The following is a 20,747-nucleotide window of genomic DNA, read 5'->3' on the forward strand; positions in this document are numbered from 1 at the left end:
TTCTCAATAACCTGCCTGTAAGTAGGGGAAGGCTGCTCTGAGGATTATCCAGGCTGAAGCAGCCCCATCTCTCAGGCTTCCCTCACAGGGCAGGTGCTCCAGCCTCTGAGAATCCCAGTGGCCCTCTGCTGAACTGACTCCAGTTTGGCAATGTCTACCTCGGATTAGGGACACCAAACTAGAGGACACAGTGTCTAGTTGTGGTCCAAGACATGCCAAGTTGAGAGGAACAATCACTTCCCGCCATCTCCTGGCTGTGCCCTTGCTCATACAGCGCTGGATGGTGCTGACCTTCACTGCTGCCAGCCCCAGAGGTGGCTCACTCCTGTGCAGCTCGCTATCTTTCCCAAAGCCCTAGGGACTTATCCACAGAGCTTCTGACCAGGCAGCCAACACCCAGCCTGGATTGTTGTAAAGGGTAGGGGCTGTGCCTTCCCAGGTATGACTGGTAAGGCACAACTTTGCATTTTACTCCTGATACACCTCTGTTTTTTCCTGAGTATAAGAAAAAAATCTTGGATTATACTGTCCTTAAAGACTCACAAGATTTCTTTATCTCCTTTGCCCTTCAGACCTGTCTCATGGGATCCCACCTACAAGTCTTCTGAATGAGATGAAGTCTGCTACTCACTTTCCTCACTCCCTTCAGGTTCTTGACCTCCACTAGTTCATTGTTGCTACAGCCAAGGCTGACACTGATGATCATGTTCCCAACCACATCTTCTCTGTTATTGAATAGGAGATCCAACTGTGCCAACCAACCCTTGGTTGGCCAATCCATTATCTTTATCTAGAATTTACCCTTTACACCCACCAGAAGTCTTCTCAACTGTTTGCATCTTGCCATGTTGCCCTTTTAGCAGATGTTAGGGAACTTGAAGTTCTCCCCAGAAAATGAGGTTTGTGATATAGAGGTTTTATGCAATTGTTTAGAGATTCTGTTGACTTCCTTGCTCTGACTGGGTAGAAAGACAGAAAGGAACAAAATGCTCTAAAATACAGAAATGTTTTGGTTGATAACATTAAATTTTTCTGACTGGCTTTATATGCTTTTTAGATTTCACCCTTTCATCTTAATTCTGATGAACAAGTTTATTTTAAAATCTTGAGTTATGTCCTAGGAAAAAATAAAAATTAAGTAAACAAAAGCCCAACAGCTATTCTCCTTTGTTTTCTCAACACATCTTGAAGAACAGACTCCAGAGCAGTTCCCTGATGAGAACTGAAATAAGCCATGAAAAGAGCCAGAGAAGAAAGTCTGTGGAAATGGCGTTATATCCTGACAGTGGCCTCGGGTTTTTTCTCATATGGAAACTTTTCCTCAGAGTTAATTACCTTTTCAGCATCACACTGCTTTTTACTACATAAATAACACGTTTACACTCTTTGTAACCTCAACTGATTTTTCCTTTCTAAAGGCCAATGAAATATTAGGAAATGCCTCCAACATATTTTCCTTGCCTGGATTTCTGTTTCCTAGTCAGTATGTAGGGAAGAATAAATAGCCTAAAAGAGGACTGGGAGAGGACTAGCAATAGGAATCTGGCCACAAGAGAGGAAACAACCAAACAGGCCAGGTCTGTTCTACTTGTTGGACTCTGTTCTGCAGCTGGCAAAACATTAGAAAATAAACGTTGTTTCCTGATATTTTAATTTCCCATTGGAGTTTACTATGGTAAACTTTGCTTTTGGGTAAGATATGTTCTTAAGATTTATATGCTTTGTATAGCCAGAATAAAAACTTGTTAGGAAACAACCCTCACACATGCTGATTGGGAAAGTTTCCCTTTCTTCGTGTTCAGATGACCTGGGAAGTCCTGTCATCACCGTTGGGAAGAAACTCTGTCCCTGCATAGAAAGACACATTTACTGGATGCAGTACCACCAGCCCTCGTACTGAACTTTGGAGAACCAAATCAACCGTCACATACTGATAGGAACATTGATATGAATTGAAATTAAGTCTGTATGAATAATACAAGACAGATGTTTGCTCACTCTTACCCAACTAATCCTAGCCATCACAACAGCATGTGGCAAACACCTGCTAAGGCCTGGCTGTGTCTTGGAAGTGCTCCTAGTCACTGAAGGAAATTTCTTGTAGCATCCTGTGGTAAACTAAAAAGAATAAAAAGCTTCAAATGACAAGATATTTGTCTCAAATTACATAGAGAGCTTGTCTCTTCCAGTCACAAGCTCCCAGCTGTTTTTTTAATACCCATTGAAGACTCAAGCAGTGTTCAACATTTTTCAAAAGCAAACTTCCTTCATACACAGAAGGACTGAAGGAGCCTTTATCTTCAAGACAACCAATCATGCAAGAGTGCCAAGGAATGAAGTCTTGCCCATTCCCAGGGTAAGACCTCAATCACACTACAGCTCAGCAGCAGATAGTAAAGAAGGACAGAGCTTTGAAGCCAGCAGAACGTGTAACAACCTCCCTCCCTCTCACTCCCTCCACTTCAACTGTAGCCCTTCAGTCTTTTCTTCCCACTGTCCTTTCGGACATTTCTTTAAACAGTGACAAAAGTCATAATTCTGAGTTTATGCGTCACAGACTCTTTTTGTCCACTGAGGACATCTGAGCAGCCGTTACTTCATCAAAATATGGGTGGGGTGAGAGGATTTTTGGATTAACTGCAAACAAATGACGAGTTAGCAATGCATGGTGCCCAAAATGGAAGCAATCCAGTCCCCAGATAGGACATTCCGTACAATAGATTAACTATTAACTAATAGATTACAGTTGTCTTGGAAGTATAGAAAAAATAATAGAGAAAAAAAGAATGTGTGAGAGAAAACACCAGACTGTTCAACACTGAGACCTGTTGGGAGTTACCTCTGCTAAGAGGCCTGTGATGTCTCTGCAGGACTTTCCAAGGGCTGACTAATAATGTCTTCCTAAATGCTCATCCATTTCACTAGCAAGTCCTTAAGTTTTTATATTCAAACATTTCTAATGGCACTACACTTCATGTACTCCAGTTGATCTTGTAATCAAATGATTTCCTTCGTTTTCCATTGTAGTCCTACAAAAAAAGAAACAAACTAGCACATGGGAGGAAATTACATGCATAAAGAGAAGGCAGAAGTGCTTGTTTTGCAAATAGTAATGCATAGACTGGAGAGCTTAATTTTCCTATGGAATATAATTTTCACATGAGTTAAACTGCATGTGTTTCAGTGAAGTTTTTTCCAATTCAAATGCACAGGAGACAAGAGTAACACTATCACTGCTTATCCTGTTGATCTCCAAATATCTCTTTATATATTTGATTAATTAAAGTATAATCTCAAGAACAAAGTAAATTCATAATATATCCAAACAACGAACACACTTTCACATATGTAATAAGCCATGCAAGACAAAGACTTGATACAACTATACAGCTATTTTTTCAGGATAACACAAACAATAGAAAATGCTCTTCACATTCAAATATTTTTCTAATTCTTTGCTGAGATTGTCACTTTTCTGTATATGTTGGCCTAACTAAACAACTTGCCCATTCTTTAACATATATTCACCAAAGGCTTGTAATGAAGAGAAATGGCATTATCCTCCTTTCACAGATGAGAACCTAGGCAGGATCACTAGGAAAAAAATGGACCGTGGCATTTCTATGGCCTTGGATGAGATCTTGAGTTCACACGGTAAACCATTACTCCCTGATCCTGAAACAAGGTGGCCTCTACTACTTAGCCTATTGGGAACAGCCCCTGACTGTCGGGGTACCAAACACATAATTCACCCATTTGCATTCAGTATGATAAAGAAAAGATTGTCTTGAGAGCAATAAAATTTAGTTAATATCTGTTACAGATATTCTGCCACAAAAGGCTTATAATCCAAACCAGGAAAATTTTGAAAAACAGTGATAAGAAGATACTTAAACAGGAAAACATGAGTTAGCATCACAATGCTTGAAAGACTAATTTAGTATAAAGAAAGAAGGATCATTTTAGGGGCACAGAGTCTAGTTGGAGGTCAGTGACGAGTGGTGTTCCCCAGGGGTCAGTACTGGGTCCAGTCCTCTTCAATACATTCATCAATGACCTGGATGAGGGGATAGAGTGCACCCTCAGCAAGTTTGCTGATGACACAAAGCTGGGAGGGGTGGCTGACACACCAGAAGGCTCTGCCACCATACAGAGAGACCTGGACAGGTTGGAGATCTGGGCAAAGAGGAAACTTATGAAATTCAACAAGGGCAAGTGTAGGGTGCTGCACCTGGGGAGGAATAACCCCATGCACCAGTACAGGTTGGGGCTGACCTGCTGGAGAGCAGCTCTGTGGAAAGAGACCTGGGAGTCCTGGTGGACAACAGGATGGCCATGAGCCAGCAATGTGCCCTCGTGGCCAAGGAGGCCAATGGCGTCCTGGGGTGCATCAAGAAGAGTGTGGCCAGCAGGTCGAGGGAGGTCATCCCCTCTGCTCTGCCCTGGTGAGGCCACACCTGGAGTACTGTGTCCAGTTCTGGGCTCCCCGGTTCAAGAGGGACAGGGAACTGCTGGAGAGGGGACAGCAAAGGGCTACGAAGATGATTAGGGGACTGGAACACCTTCCTTATGAAGAAAGGCTGAGGGATTTGGGACTCTTCAGTCTGGAAAAAAGAAGGCTGAGGGGGGACCTTATCAACACTTATAAATGCTTAAAGGGTGGGTGTCAGGGGGATGGGGCCAGGCTCTTTTCAGTGGTGCCCGGGGACAGGACAGGAGGTAATGGGCACAAACTTGAGCATAGGAGGTTCCACCTCAACATGAGGAGGAACTTCATTACTTTGAGGGTTGCAGAGCCCTGGCACAGGCTGCCCAGAGAGGTGGTGGAGTCTCCAACTCTGGAGACATTCAAAACCTGCCTGGACACATTCCTGTGTAACCTGCTCTGGGGGAGCCTGCTCTGGCGGGGGGGTTGGACTAGATGATCTCCAGAGGTCCCTTCCAACCCGACGATTCTATGATTCTGTGATTTTTTACAAAGAAAAGGACATATTTTTTAGTCAAAAGAATAAACGGCTAGCCATCAGTATATAGCAGATCTTAGAGACTCATGAGAAATATTATAAACATTTCTGTCTGGAGTAATAGGAATAATGAGGAGGATTGGTGGGATGTTATTTATCATTGCAGTTCAAAAATATAACAACAGTTTAGCTCTTTAGTAGATTCAAATGATAAAGGAACTAATAAGGATGAAAAAGAATCAACAAATGCAAATCCAGACAATAAATCTTTCTGTTCTGCATTTGGAAGGAAATGGGTTTACAAACTTATATCACAACAGATTGACAGTTACTTTCGACAAGTAACAAGGGGAAGTGTCAAACAGAGTATCTGTCAGAAATAAGTATCTTAAAACCCACAGGCCTGGATAATTTGGGCCTGAGTGTCCTAGGATTTTTGGCTCAGGTGTTCAGAGCAAGAAAGAGTGCTAAGATGCTGTAAATATTAGAAATGATGTGCTGTATAATTGAACTGGGCCAATTAGAATGACTTCTAGATTAAGTAAAATCACATCAGTTCAAAGTTATTTCAAGTTATTTCAAAGTTGTTTCAAGTCTGGTGCCTCCCTGGGACCTGGGTTAAAGATGTTATGGGAAAACTTCCTACCCTGATACAGCCCTCAGATTGTTATCCATTATTGATTTTTCATGTAGGCAGTGATGAAGTAGCAATAAGTCCAAAGGCAAGCAAGAGAGACTTCAGGGCCCTGGGACAACTGTTTAAGGGATCAGGAGCACAAGTAGTGTTCTCCTCTGTCCTTCCGGTTGCAGGGAATGACGAGGGAAGAAACAGGAAGACCCAGCAGATCAATACTTGGCTCTGAGGCTGGTGTCACTGGCAGGATTTTCAGGGTTTTGATCATGGATTGGACACCAGGCCTGCTGGTGACAGATGGGGTACACCTTTCTCAAAGGAAAAAGGATCTTTGTGCAGGTGTTAACAAGGCTCACTGAAAGAGCTTTAAACTAGAATTGACAGGGGAAAGGGGTAAAACCAGTCTCAACAGAGATTAGCCTGGGGGCAGCATGCCAATGTTTGAGGGACTGTGTTCTAGAGAGGTCCTTTGGTCTGCTCCACAATGTGAGTACACTGGAGCACATTTGAAATGTCTCTGTACTAACACACACAGCACCTTAGCCGTGGAGGCAGGGGGTGGAGATCCACACAGCAGCAAAGACGCAAGAGTTGTGTCAGCTTTGTGCTGACAAGCTTGTGCCTTCTTTGCCTCAATCTTTAATAGTAAGACCAGTTGTTCCTGGGGTATGCAGCCTCCTGAGCTGGAAGACAGAGAGGAGGAGCAGAATGAACCCCCCACAATCCAAGAGGAAGTGGTTAGTGACCTGCTACACCATTTAGTCGCACATAGGTCTATGAGGCCAGGTGGGATCCACCGAGGGGTACTGAGGGGGCTGGTGGCAGCGCTCACCTCACCAGGCCATTTTCCATCATTTATCGGCAGTCCTGGCTAACCAAGGAGGTCCGTTGACTGGAGGTCAGCAAATATGACACCCATCTTCAGGAAGGGACAGAAGGAGGATCCAGGGAACTACGGACCTGTCAGTCTGACCTCGGTGCCAGGGAAGGCTATGGAGAAGATCAACCTGAGTGCCACCACATGGCATGGTTATCCCCAGCTGGCTGCTGGGACCACACAGTCACTCGCTCAATTCTCCCACTCCCCCCACAAGAAGTGGAGGGAGAAAAGGAGGTGAAAGAAAAAAAAACACAAAGCTCATGGGGGGAGATAAAGACAGTTTAATAGAACAATAAAGGGGAAAAAATAATAATAATAATAGTAAAAGAAGATACAAAATGGAGTAGTATAACAAAAGTCACTCTTACCGCCTAGTGAATTGATTGCCTAGCCCATCCTGAGAAGGGATCACACATTCCTCCCCACCAGACAGCCCTCATTTATATACTGAGCATGACATCTATGGTATGGAATATTCCATTGGCCAGCTTGTCCTATCTATGTTCCCTCTCAGCTTTTATAGGAACCTGGAAAAAGTCCTCAAATAACATAAACATCACCTGGCAACAACTAGAACAGTATGAATTATCCACATTCCTTTCATACCAAATCTGAAACACAGCAGCCATTAGAAAGAAAGGACAACCAGGTGATCGGACCCTGTCAGCAGGGGTTTATGAAAGGCAAGTCCTGCTTGACTAATCTCGTCTCCTTCTATGACAAGGTGACCCATTTAGTGGATGAGGGAAAGGCTGTGGATGTTGTTTACCCGGACTTTACTAAAGTCTTTGACACCATTTCCCACAGCATTCTCCTGGAGAAATTGGCTGCTCATTGCTTGGATGGGCATACTCTTTGCTGGATGAAGAACTGGCCGGATGGCTGGGCCCAAAGAGTGGTGGTGAATGGAGTTAAATCCAGTCAGCAGCTGGTCACTAGCGGTGTTCCCCAGGGCTCAGTGTTTGGGACAGTTCTGTTTAATATCTTTATCAATGATCTGGATGAGGGCATTGAGTGCACCCTCAGTAAGTTTGCAGATGACACCAAACTGGGCAGGAGTGTTGGCCTGCTTGAGGGTAGGTTGCCTCTACAGAGGGATCTGGACAGGCTGGATCGATGGGCTGAGACCAATGGTATGAGATTCAACAGAGCCAAATGCCAGGTCCTGCACTTGGGTCACAACAACCCCATGCAGTGCTACAGGCTTGAGGAAGAGTGTCTGGAGAACTGCCTGGTGGAAAAGGACTTGGGGGTGTTGGTGGACAGCCAGCTGAATATGAGCCAGCAGTGTCCCAGGTGGCCAAGAAGGCCAATAGCATCAGCATCCTGACTTGTATCAGAAGCATGGACAGCAGGACTAGGGAAGTGATCATCCCCCTGTACAAGGACTTGAATATGGTGTCTAAGTGTCATCATATATACTGGGTATATACGATAATTTTTTATATATATATATATATATATATATATATATATAAAAAATGCTTGGACGGGCGTACTCTTTGCTGGATAAAGAACTGGCCGGATGGCTGGGCCCAAAAACTGGTGGTGAATGGAGTTAAATCTAAATGGAGTTAATATATATATACTGGGTATATATATATATATACTGGGTATTAAAGACATAATGCTGATGGAAAGGTAGGGAAGGTATTATATAAAACAGAAGGAAAATAACAAGGAAGGAGTTGTGGCTTCCAACCTTCACACTGAAGTTTAGATTAGAAATAGTGCTAACACGGCTGGGGTTACTAATCATATTAAAGACAGTGGTTGATTGTCTGAGTTCAGACACTTTCTAAACCTGTAAAAAATATTTTGCTTGCACACAAACTACTGGCTGGAAGAACAGAGTGAAATTCAATGACCACCACCATACTGAAGGCTGAGATAACACGATCCCCATGTCCCTATCCTCTGGCAGAGGGAATAAATTGCTCTGCCAGAGAACAAGGTGAGACAGCCACTAAGGTGACAGTGCCACCAAGGCTTCTATTGTCCATTTTGGTCAGTAATCTGAAGGTGAAAACCTCAGTCCTTCCCCCATCTCTCCCAGCTTGTGCTTCCTGAGGTTTCTTGCAGGTGTGGCACTGCAAGCCCTCCCAAGGGCACCATGCTGACTCCCTCCCAACGCACTCCGGGGAGGCTGCATTATAAATGTGAAGAAATAGTTCTGTAAACCATTTTGGAGAAAGTTCTTTGTGCTTCCTATAAAAGGCAGCTTACGCTTCAGGGAGAGGCAATACACTCCAACAGACCTCTCCCAACTGAAAGAATTCGGTTTGTTTGTGGCTTTTTTCTAAAAAGAAAGAAACGGTAAAGGGGATAAATCTCTGTATAATGTGTCCTTTAAGGCAGAGTTGTTCTGAACTTTTCTCTCGCTTTCTTTTAATGTGGGAGTTATGCTCCAAAAAAACCAACTCTGTAGAAATGTCACATTCCTCCAAAATCTGTCTGCTCCTTGTGTGTCTTTGAGAAGTAGCTCCTGCTTTTTCTGACAAAAGGAATGTTTCACTTCTGTTAGCACTGCAAAGCCAATTACAGCGTGGAACCGGGAGCTGGACTCGGGCCATCCTTATGCATCAGCAACAGCATTGTCACCTAATTTGCAAACAAGAAGCAGCCTGGCTTTTAGATTCCAGTTTGGACATGAAGGATTGGCAGTGGGAAAAAAATATCTTCTGATTCTGAGCAAATGTGGTCTGAATGCAGTTTAGAAAGAAGCCATGTTTATACCTATTTTTATAGTAATAATATATATCAAGCTAATAATCAGCAGTAAATATGAGAGAGTTCCAAGAAATATTCTCATAACACTAGATTTCCTTTTATCCAAAAATTCATTTCTTTAAAAAATTTCCAGGTTTGAATAACCAATCAGTTCTAAAACTGACTAACTGACTCCCTGACTGCAGTTGGTAATATACACTTACACAGCTGTGGTCATAAATAGAAAGACTACTGGAGCTCAGAAAAAAACCCAAAGAGACAAAGATACTGGTAAATGGTAGTCACAACAAGAGGGCAGAAGAAACATGAGAGTGGAAGGTGAAACATACATTTCAGAGGGGTTATAACATTCATTGAAAAGGAATGTATAAATGAGTATTTAAGAAAATGGTATTACATTATAAACTCAGAAGTTACATTCATGCTTCTTTTTCACTTTTATTCAGTGCTGACTTTTAACATTTTCAGATGGAGGACATACATAAGGACTCAGAATCTATGTCTGCACAGACTTCACTGCTATTTTTTTCTTATTCTGCTGGTATTATCTTTGTGGAGTACTATGTTTGCAAGGGGAAAATCTTTTTGCTATTAACAGAGATACCTAACAGAGGGAAAGAATGTAAATCAGGCTGCATGGCCTGCATTGTGCTCTGCTGATTACTACAAACGAGTGCAACGATATTTTCTTATCCTAAGGAAAATACTTTCCTTTGAAGACAGACATAACCCGTAGCCAGATAGGACCACAAAGGGAAGGACAACAGGATGGGCAGCAGGACCATCATATCAAGGTCCCTGTTACAACTTCCTGAATTCTGAAGTGGCTCAGTCCAAAAGTAACGTAGAAGTATTGTTATGCAGGAGGCCGGATTGGCCTTCACATGAGTCTTCACCTGGTCCTCAGCTGTGGCCTCCACTCTGAAAAATGTAACTGTCTAGTTTGAGCCAACAACTTAACGACATCCTCTGTGACTGGACAGAGGTGAAGACATAACCCACAGTGATTAGTAAAGTGCCACTGAAGTGAGCTCATGTGAAAAATATATGAGTAAACACATTTTTCGGTTCTGCAGCCTATGACTTAAAGGTCTGTAATTTTGACTCCTGTCCATTTCCAAACAAAAGGTGGCCGCATTTGCTAGCAAATACTTAACCACAATGCCAAGTTTGTCTATTATTTTCCCTTTATATTTGCTTTAAGGATTCTTCAGCTGTAAGGCAGAAATAAGATTCTAGTCAAGACAACCCTACGGCCCAGGATGAAGTTCTTGTTTTAAATATAAATTATAGTGGGTTTATTTCAACTTTGTTTTATAGTCAAGGAAGGAATGAATGAACAAACAAACGACTGAAGGAACAAAGGAAATTTAACTCTGCACAGGACACAGGACTTTGCTGTAATGGTTTTTACAAACAAAACCTCTTCAGCACTGATAAACCCTCTGTTGGTTTATAAGTGTTTTTCACGTGGCCTTTGTTTTACTTCCACATCTTACAGGCATTTTTGAGGATCCTCCTCTAAAAATCTGCAAGCATCTGTTCAGAAAGAGTCAGAACCCACAAAATTTTTCAAGGACAAAAAGAAGGCTCATTGCTTCAGGACACCCGCAAAGCTCCCAGTCTGTATTTGCAGGTCCTGAATCCCTCGCTTCCTGTGGTTATGGCAACAGGAAAAAAAGAACAAAAAATATTTGTAAGGGTATACACATATGGGGATTTTTACTTATTAGGAAATGATCAGTTTTCTGAATGTTTTCAAATACTCTTTAAATATTTCAGGACAAAAGGTAATGGGCACAAACTCGAGCATAGGAAGTTCCATTTCACCATGAGGAGGAACTTCTTTACTTGAGCGTGGCACAGGCTGCCCAGAGAGGTGGTGGAGTCTCCGTCTCTGGAGACATTCAAAACCCGCCTGGACGCGTTCCTGTGCAACCTGCTCTAGGTGACCCTGCTCTGGCAGGGGGGTTGGACTAGATGATCTCCAGAGGACCCTTCCACCCCTCTACCATTCTGTGATTCTGTGATTTCGTCCCTTTTTTTTCCTAAAATCACTGTTTTTCCATCTTGGTATCTGTTTTCCCTCAAACCTTACCTGTGTGGACTTTCTGGCTTTCTCTGTACTTCCCAGGTGTTCGATTACCTTCGCTTCTTCCCGGGTGGTACTTTGGCTCTTTCCAATTAGCTTTATACTTTGGTAAGACCCATACCTGCCTCTTAGGCGTGCAGGTGATCCTCACAGTGGACTTTGCCAAGCCCTGAAGCATTTAGCTCTCCTCCTGACATCCATCCCCACCTGCCCAGCTTCAAAACACCGCCGCTGCTAAAAATCTCTGGGCCATGCCACAGCCCTGTAGGGCTCCCCAGCTCCGCAGGCACAAGGGCACTGACGCTGCCCACTCACCCACCCCTGCCACAAGGTGATTCCTGCCCACCATGCCACATGAAGACTTGCTCCTCTCCCTACTCTGCTGCTGCCCTCAGCTGCCCTTACGCACACAAGGCACATGTTCCCAGACTTCCCACGAGCAACTCTCTGGTTTTCCCCTTCAAACACTTCCCGATGGTCATAAATCTCCCAAAGACACAGTGACCCTCCCTCCTTAGGACCCTCATCTGTGTGCAGCTTAATTATGTGAGGGTCTTTTTTGAAGTTGTTGGGGCTTGCAGTGCTTTTATATAGTACTTTGTGCATTTGTTTTTGTTCACAAAGCACACAGATTACAGCAAATTAAATAAATTACAGCTAGGATGTCTACACTCCCAAGGGTCACATCTCAGGCAATTGGCTGGTCAAAGCAGCTTCTTTTGTTCTGAAACGCTTATGAGCCTTTAATTCAGGACACTGGGGAATTCAGCAATTCCTGGAAGTAGCCTATGCAGCCCCACAGCCTCCTATTTCTTATTGTTGGTGTGTCACATGCAATAACGTCCCAGGCGCTGGAGCAGGGAAGAGAGAGGTCTGACAGGAACTCTTGCATGCCCTACAACCTGGAACAACACCTCTGCAGCCAGAACTGGAAGGAGATTCCATCTCACCAAATTCAGTCCAAAAAGGAGGAAAAGAAACAACCTGTTCGGCAGCCTGCAACATGGAACACCTTCCTCTTTTTTACTTCTTGCTGTAGGTGTTTCCCTGCATGCCAAAATGTTCCTCCTTCCATCCCTAGCAACTCTCACACCCCTGAAAACAAAAGGGTGAAAGCACACAGTGCTGACAGGCACGTTCTGTGTTTGGATTCTGGGACTTTTAGCCTGCAGTGTTCTTATTAATTTTATTCTCTTGGCATCCCACTGATTGTGTTTGGCTCTAGGTCTCCAAAACTTTTTTCTTTTTTCCCCAGTGCTTATTTTCACAAGGCAGCAGAAGGAAGAAAATTTGAGTCATGTAGATCTCTCATATCAGCTATGAAAAGTAGGTTAAACTAGCTTTTGTGCATCCAAAGATTGTAACGTAGCCCTTGCAGTTTTGCCTTTGTTTCCAGTCTTGGCCTAAAATTCTGTTGACCTACAGAAAGAGCAGGGAACTCCCAATTATGCTAGGGTGAAAGGATGGTTTAATCTTCCTTCTTTTTTTTTTTAATGCATTTTTTAAGATAGTAGGCAATGATTTCTATTCTCCCAAATGACAGAGAAATTATTTCCCCTCATCTTTCTTGTTTCTTCAGTTATTCCTAAACTGGAAAGAGCATATTCTGCCTACTAGAATAATTTTACAATAACTGGAGGAGTGGGGAAGTTCTTATTGTGTGCAACGAATAAATGGTAGTGATGATTTGGGCCACTCCAAATTAATTCGTTTTAAGATATATACAACAATAAGGTGAGGTTTTGGAGATTCTCATTTGTTGCAGCATGCAAGTGCATTTTAAACACTTGCATGCTCTGAAAATATTGTGCATGCATGAATGTCTCATTTTAAGTGGAAACAAGCCTGAAGGAGCTCTCTCAATCAAGAATCACACTAGAAGTGAATCTCTGAAGAGACTTTATTCTTCCCACAGGTGGATTACTTGCTGGGAATGCGTGTGAGGTTTCAGACGGAAACTTTCTGCTCCAGAAAGGGCAGATTTACCAGGATGCAAGTGTTTCTTTATTCCCACCGTATATAAAGGGGTAGTTACTTATCCCTTATAGTATCTAAAATTTTATTAATTAAAAAAATTCACACAACTGGTGATTTATACATTTATCAATTAAGTATGAGTAAGCCTCAGTTCTGTTTTCATAGATTTACACCTCTGTAAAGAATAAAGATTTATATCTTTATTCTTAAATTTCATTATTATAAATATTATTAAAATGCAGAAAAGGCAGGGCTATATAGAACTTCTCCTCTGGGTCAGCAAATTTTAACATTGTCCGTATATTTGCTAGCAAGTTTTACAAAATTGGAGAATGTTAATTGTCTGTGTTTCAAATCAAATTGGATGCTCCGTTTGTTGTGACATCTTTTTTCCCCCTGCTGAGTCTCAAAGCATTCTGGCAAGTTCTGCCCTGATTTATAGCCACTCAGTTCTCAGAATGGCATGGTTAGATCCAGAATTTATTGAATTATTTGAGGAAGCTGCCTGAAAGCCAGCATTTCTCTGAAATTATGACAGACCTAGTCAAAAGCTTCAAGAGTCTGAATAGCAGTGCCAGGCTGTAAACCTCTGAAATGTACAACCCAGACAGTAAAGCTGGGGTAAACGGGGTAGGGGAAGCAGAAGTCTGCCTTCAGGCTTAAAAACAAAAAAAACTCCACCAACAACACAAATATGGTTGGGCATTAACCCAGGCGAAGTGACTGCGTACACGTATCTGAGCCTCCCTCCTGTGCAGAAAGGGTCAGTTTTATCCCACTGTCCAAAAGGAGCGGCAGGGTGCCATTTTTGGGGGGCAGAGGAGAGCTATCAATCCTTTCAGGAATCATAGGATCTGCAAATAATAACCTGCGGGCTCCTCTGTTCTGACCTCCTTTCAGTGCAGGAGCATAACCCCTTTTGTATTTCTACCAGCATTTTATCCGGTCTGGCTTTTCATGTTCCATGTGACAGAGTCTCTGCTCCTCCCCAGGGGGATTATTCCACAGCTAATAGCTCTCATGGCCAGGAGGTTTCCTCCTCTAAAATCTCTCCTACTGTTCTCAGCTAACTTCTATTGCTAAGCCATTGTAAATAATTCCTCTGTATTGATGATGCATTCATCTCCACATATGTTCACGCATGGGTTCGCCACAGTTTCTCCTCCTTTGAGAGTTTAGTCATATTTAAAATACTAAATTCTTTAAGAATAATGTCTGTGCTCCTTTTCCACAGCAGCCCTCCTCAATGCTGAATTCCCCCTCCTGGCAGCACCATGCTGGCAGCACCAGTGCGGTGCTGTGCATTGCCCAGATGACATTTCGGGTGCAATCACAGCACCTTACTGGCAGGGGGGCCGTTACTGCCCCCTTTTTGTCATAAATCTGTACACAGCCCTATTCCACCAGCGCGTTTTGGCGCATAGGTTTATGTATGATAACCACAAACCGAGTAATAATACAGCCTGTGAGTGTTGAAAAGGAACTTGCCATCATTTGTTTGTCAGATGCTGGTGTAAGCCTCAACCAAACAGCAGTAGGTAACGGGCTCTTCCATACCTGTAAATGATTATCTGAGACTCAGCACAGTGGGTCCTTCGTATGCATTTTGTCATTTAGGCAGGAAAAGACATGACAAAACTTCAGTGGAAATATCTAATTTACATTACACAACTAGCTATCTCTGGACCACTCTAGCTCCCTCCCTCTGACTGGGAAAATGTTTCAGGTTATCTTTCCACAGTTTTAAGTGGTTTACATTTTTTCCTAACTAAAGAATTTTTTTTCAGTCTCTCCACTTTCTGCTGCAGTCATTCTGAAGTCTCACTATGTGCTCAGTTCCTCCCAGGCACTTAAATATTACTCATAAATGTTGATACCAAACTCATTACTTCCTCTCTTCAGTCACCAATTAAAGTACCAATTTAGACCTACAATAACCCTTGATCCTAGCAAAGATCATTAAAGACACCTCCTACTAACACAGGATTTTCCCAGAAGCCATAACCTTTGATTTCACCTCTCCACAGGAAGGACATTTTCAGAGAAGCAAGCTTTCCCAGACAGCCCTTTTCCAAGAGAAGAACCATGGTATGTGGGAAAGGATAACATATCTAAAAATATGTTTCATTTTGTATAATCTGAAGACTTCATGATGCAAATATCACTGAAAGGCTTTCACAAGCTATGAAAAGATCCCTAGAACTCCTAGCTAGAAAAAGATCCCTGAAGTTTTAAGCAGTGATTTCAGAAAGAAGTGGAAATGGATCTTGAGAGCTCAATTCATGCTAAGTAGGCGGCTACCACTACTGTAACGGAAGACCTCCAAAGAGAGAGCTATCAGAGAGAGTTTCAGGCTCAAGTTTCTGCTGGTTTCATGTCCTAGGATTTACTTCTCCCTGGGTTTAGGGTTACAACTAGGAGCTGGAGAAGACCTGTGTCTTTGTTAGGCCACTAGCCAGATAGGCAGCCAGCCTAGCAGGTCAATTTCTTACTTTGTGCCTGGCTTTCCCCACCTATAAAGCTAGGAAAAGGGTTTTAACCATCTTTTAGCTACTAGGAGTAATGTTATTGGCATAATAATTGGAGACATTGTAACTGTGGAAAATATTGTCTGTCAGTTGAAGAGAGGAAAACATGTGAAAAGGATTGTTTTAGTTGCCTCATAGTAAAACACATTTTGGAAATCTCTCATCAACATAGTGGAGCAACGTGGGGAATTTGATACTGAGGCAAGTAAGAATGATGCTGTGTAACCAAATTGCAATGTGGCATCCTGATCCACATCAGTTCTGTTAGTGTTTCCACAGTCCAGAATTAAGAAAACAGGGCTTAGTATTAACTTGTGCTTGAATTCTAGCCACACATAAGAAATAATGCCTCTCATAATGTTCAAACGCAATTCCTCAAGTAACAAAATTTTAACATGCGCCATCCTTGACTATTGCAAAACTGAAAATGGCTTGGGCTCCAAATTTTTTGTAAATCATATTATATGAATGCCTTATAGCCCTCTTCAAATCAAAATTTGTTGGTGATGTCCAGGATGCAAATTGCATGAGGGGAAATGTAACATGCAAGGACAAGAACAAAAATTTCTTGCAACTTTGGGAGACCCTTGGCTGCAAGTGCCAAAAGCAAGTTGCAAACTACAGCAAGTAAATCCCACACTGCTGGAGTAAACGATTTCAATCTTCTTCTGCCTGGAGTCTTTAATTCTGCCCCGTATGTCCTTTGTCAGAAGGCAGAAGAGGCCACAGAACCTTTGTACTTGGAAGACAAAGCAACACATCAAGGAGCCTCTCCGTGTTTCGAACTATGCACTCACAGGTGTTATTGCAAATACAGGCAGACATGAGTAACCATCTACACTGTAGGCTGATGTTCAAAACACAGAAGACACTAACTTGGAGCAAGAGCAATGGCACCATGCACATGTGCACACAGACACCAGCCCACATGAGAGCACTAACATCTTGCACCCATTACTTGTCCTCTGATACAGACATAATCTAGTTAAAATGGAAATGTATTAGGAAAGTCAAACAATTAATTGATCCAAGAAAGGTTGTTTCATGTTTTGTGTAAATCAAAGCTAAAAATTCATTTGAGGGACACTGCTGTATTGTAGACTAAACACAGTTTGGCATGAGCATAGGGCTTGGTGTGGGTGTTAAAGTTTTTCTGCACTGCACATGGTCAGTAATCCTCGGCAGAAATGTTAACTCAATTTGTCAGTATTATCTTTATGTCAACAGTAATGCTTAAATATTTACAATAGACATAGTACTCTGAGGGTTTGTAACGCAAGATAAATTGGAAAAATGCTAACAAAATGGATGGTACTAATACAAGCCCTTGGCACTTTGTACTCTCAATTTTATATACAAGTGGGTTTGCCTGAAAGTTGGATTTTATTAGGCTCCATGGTTTATTTGCTACCCCCAAGCTTTTGCTAAAATGAAGCAGAAATTTGTATAATCATTGTAAATACAGAAATGTGTTAGGTTAATGATGCATGAAGACTGGGTCCACAAGAAAGAGGTATAGATTTTTGCAGATATGTTCTGGACCAATTTCAGTCTTGGTATGAATGAGTATGAATGCTGTAGACTTCAAACTGAGTTGCACCTGTTTTTATACTGGCAGAATTTGGCCCTGCATCATCAAAAAATTATAAATATGCAGTATATCTTTTTTTAGATAACATGTTCCATATGTAATATCACTCCAAATGCGTTATGAGATAAATAAATATTCTTTAGCAAATTGCTAAGAAGAGAGAGAAATACAAATAATAACTAGGGAAAATATTTTTGGAACAGCTCTGAAAATAGAGAAATGAAATGAGACAGTCTACCTCGACTCTTTCCCTTTGTTACTCTCAGTTTTTCAGATCCATTGCCATATATTCTTCTAATGAACCCTTCTAATGAATGACTGGCTGTGAAGGCCAAGCATTTGTTTCAACCATATGTGGTGTTGTCATCACCCTTAACCTTGAATCTTTTCCCTGTTTTGCCTTTCTGATTCTAAACTGTCCCTCAGCATTTGTTCACCCCTACACCTATATCCTCCCACTGCCTCAACCACAAAAGTTCTCTCAGTATTTCCTCCAGTCATACTTGACCAGATAGCAGCACATGAGGAATGTCACTGCCCATTTTGACATGCTGGTTTTAACCAAAAAAATTGTAACCAGGTTTTCCCCCGGATCAGACAACTTTACTTTCCGTTTAGCAGTATTTACAATAGTTTTAAGTGACTTTCATAGGTTCTTTGTGTTCTAAATATCGTTATTCCCCCATACCATTTTGCTCCACCACTTTATACGACCAGTTTATTAACTGTCATCTTGCTGCTACTCATACCAGACCCTGCCATCTTGAAAGGTTTATTTGTTTTTCCCTGCCTCATTGTCTATTCCTGCTTTTAAGTCTGAAAATGTTTTGGGATATAATTTTTTAGATATTCTGAGTCTCACGGGAGGACACAGATGACACAGTGCAACAAAATACTGTGACATAAAAAGAGTTTAATCTCTTCTACTATTATTTTCCATCTGGGTTTTATACTACTTCACTGGATACAAATCCTGTGTGTTTGCTCATGTAGTTCTTCTTCCTCTCCCTGTTTCCTCAACTTTCATAAGCTGACAGTCATCACTTGACTGTTATATTGTGTAAATCTGAATAAATAGTCCAAATTAATAATAATTAAAACAGCAACCAAGAGATTAAAAAAGAAAAAAAAAAAAGAGAGTCCTGTGCAAAACATATTGCTTTTTCAGAGATGACTAACCTAGAAGGTTTTGACAGATGAATAGCAATTCAATCTCAAACTCCCCCAAAACATTGCCTTCCCTGATCCAAGAAAGTGGCATTTCAATGGCCTAAACCCTGAGACGAAGCAACAGAATAAAACACACTTGAAAGCGTCTATACTGGACTATAGCATCAGACAAGAATTACTGTGTCATCAATTTGCAAGACCTCAACCTGTTTCCACACATATTTGCTTTTTTTTCCTTCCTCTTGGTCACTCCTGCCCTGCAAAAAATCTGTAATGCTTAAACTATTCAGTTTCAAGCTAATATACATTTACATCCCCAAAGATTCACATACTTTTAAATAGGGCTGATCATAGTGAGTAAAGGGTAAATGCCATCCAGTAACACACGCATCTATTTCCTATCTATAGTACACTCACTGTTCTTTAATTAGGGAAGCCAACTGGGATTTGAAAATTTCTTTGAAGGAAGCACAGAAGCAATGTTTAGAAAATGTATGAAATCCCATCTTGTCTTTGAGCTGTCACTCAGGCTTTGAGTCTTTTGCCCCATATTCTATTCACCATTCTTACTCTGGACCTGTGATATCCGATTCCTGTTTCTGTAATTTCCATCTTTTGTTCACAAGTCTATTCTCTTCACAATAACACTATTCAGATAAGGCATGTCTTTGAGTTGTCAGCTACTACTTTTTTTTTTTTCTCTCCTTGTAAAGATCCCATTAGTGCTTCGGGATTCTGTGATACAAATGTACAAAGCAAAAGCCCTCTGCTGAAATACTGCAGCTCACTTTTCAGTACTGCGTCAGATAGCATTAGCAGGGAGTTTTTATAGTTTACCTTGCAAATGATGGAAACCAGTCTTTGTTAAACAAAAGAATGAAGGGAGCCCAGCAAAAGATATATTTATAGTACATTGCTTGTGCGGTATGGTGTCCTGGCACTGAAGGAAAAATGTAATAGGATTATTCCTAGATAAGGCACCTTGCAAATATAACATATGCATGTTGTGACACTTTGCCCATATAATCATTATTCAGTTCAAAATGGTATACTTTCAAGGTTTAAAAAGCAAAAAGATCAGAGTAATGACCTTGAACTGCTCAGCAAAAGACTCAGCGTATCTTTATTATGTTTCCTCTCAGCACAGGGATTGTATTTTTTTTAGGTACACATTGCCCAGCAAAATGCACCAGCACTGCTGCGACGTAAGTAATAAATCTATAAGAAACCCCACCGTATTTCCAATAATTTTCTTAGCAATAAGAGGCTGACATTTCGTACTGTAGATCTTGGACAGAAATATATGGTGCATATTTATATAGTGAAGCCCCAAGACTTACACTCCTGGTTCCTTGCCAGTCATTTGCTTTGTGACTTTCAGCAGAGCATTTATATCTACAGATATGTCATCTTATCTACCTGTAACACAGGAATGTTATGATTTGCATCAAAAATACTTGATTCAGAGGTGTACTTTCATTTAGCAGTACTTAAGATTTGTGGATGAAAAGGGTTTCATCCATGCCCAAGGTCTGCAATCCAACTACTTATCAATTTAAAAAAAAAGAAAATTCAATTACGTTCCACAGGCATATGTTGTTGGATAAAATTTATAATTCAACAAAGCGAGTGGTATAACCAACAGTAATTGTGTAGTTTCAAGCTTTTTTCAAAATTATTTAATATTTTCATAGTGCTTATAACAAAAGATTAGCGAGTGAAAATTTGCTACCAGACATTACCATAGCTGAGTAGTTGTTTTAACACTTACCCCATAGTTTAGGACATGAAGTAATCAAAATAGTCTTCATCTGTAACCAAACCGATAATAATTTTGAAATATATTTGTCAAAATGTAATACCAAGATCACATTTCTTTAATAGACAGACATATTCCTACTAGTTTATCACATATTAATTTACAAAAAAAAAAAGAAAACTAACAGTTCCTATAAAAAGCTGGATCTTTATGTTCTAACCAGGGCATCAGGAGTTCATTTACCCTAAAAACAATTTCTTTTTTTTTGGTTTTTAGAGTAATGAAGCCCTAGGCATGGCTAATTGCAAGAGCAAGCAAGGGCATTTAGGTCACTTACTGTAAGCAGTAGAATATTTAAACAGCACCAGTGACTGATATTTTGTGGATATTCCAAAGTATAAATATAAATTCTAAGCATCTAA

The sequence above is a fragment of the Rissa tridactyla genome, chromosome Z, assembly GCF_028500815.1.
Source record: "Rissa tridactyla isolate bRisTri1 chromosome Z, bRisTri1.patW.cur.20221130, whole genome shotgun sequence".
In the NCBI taxonomy this organism is placed as follows: domain Eukaryota; kingdom Metazoa; phylum Chordata; class Aves; order Charadriiformes; family Laridae; genus Rissa; species Rissa tridactyla.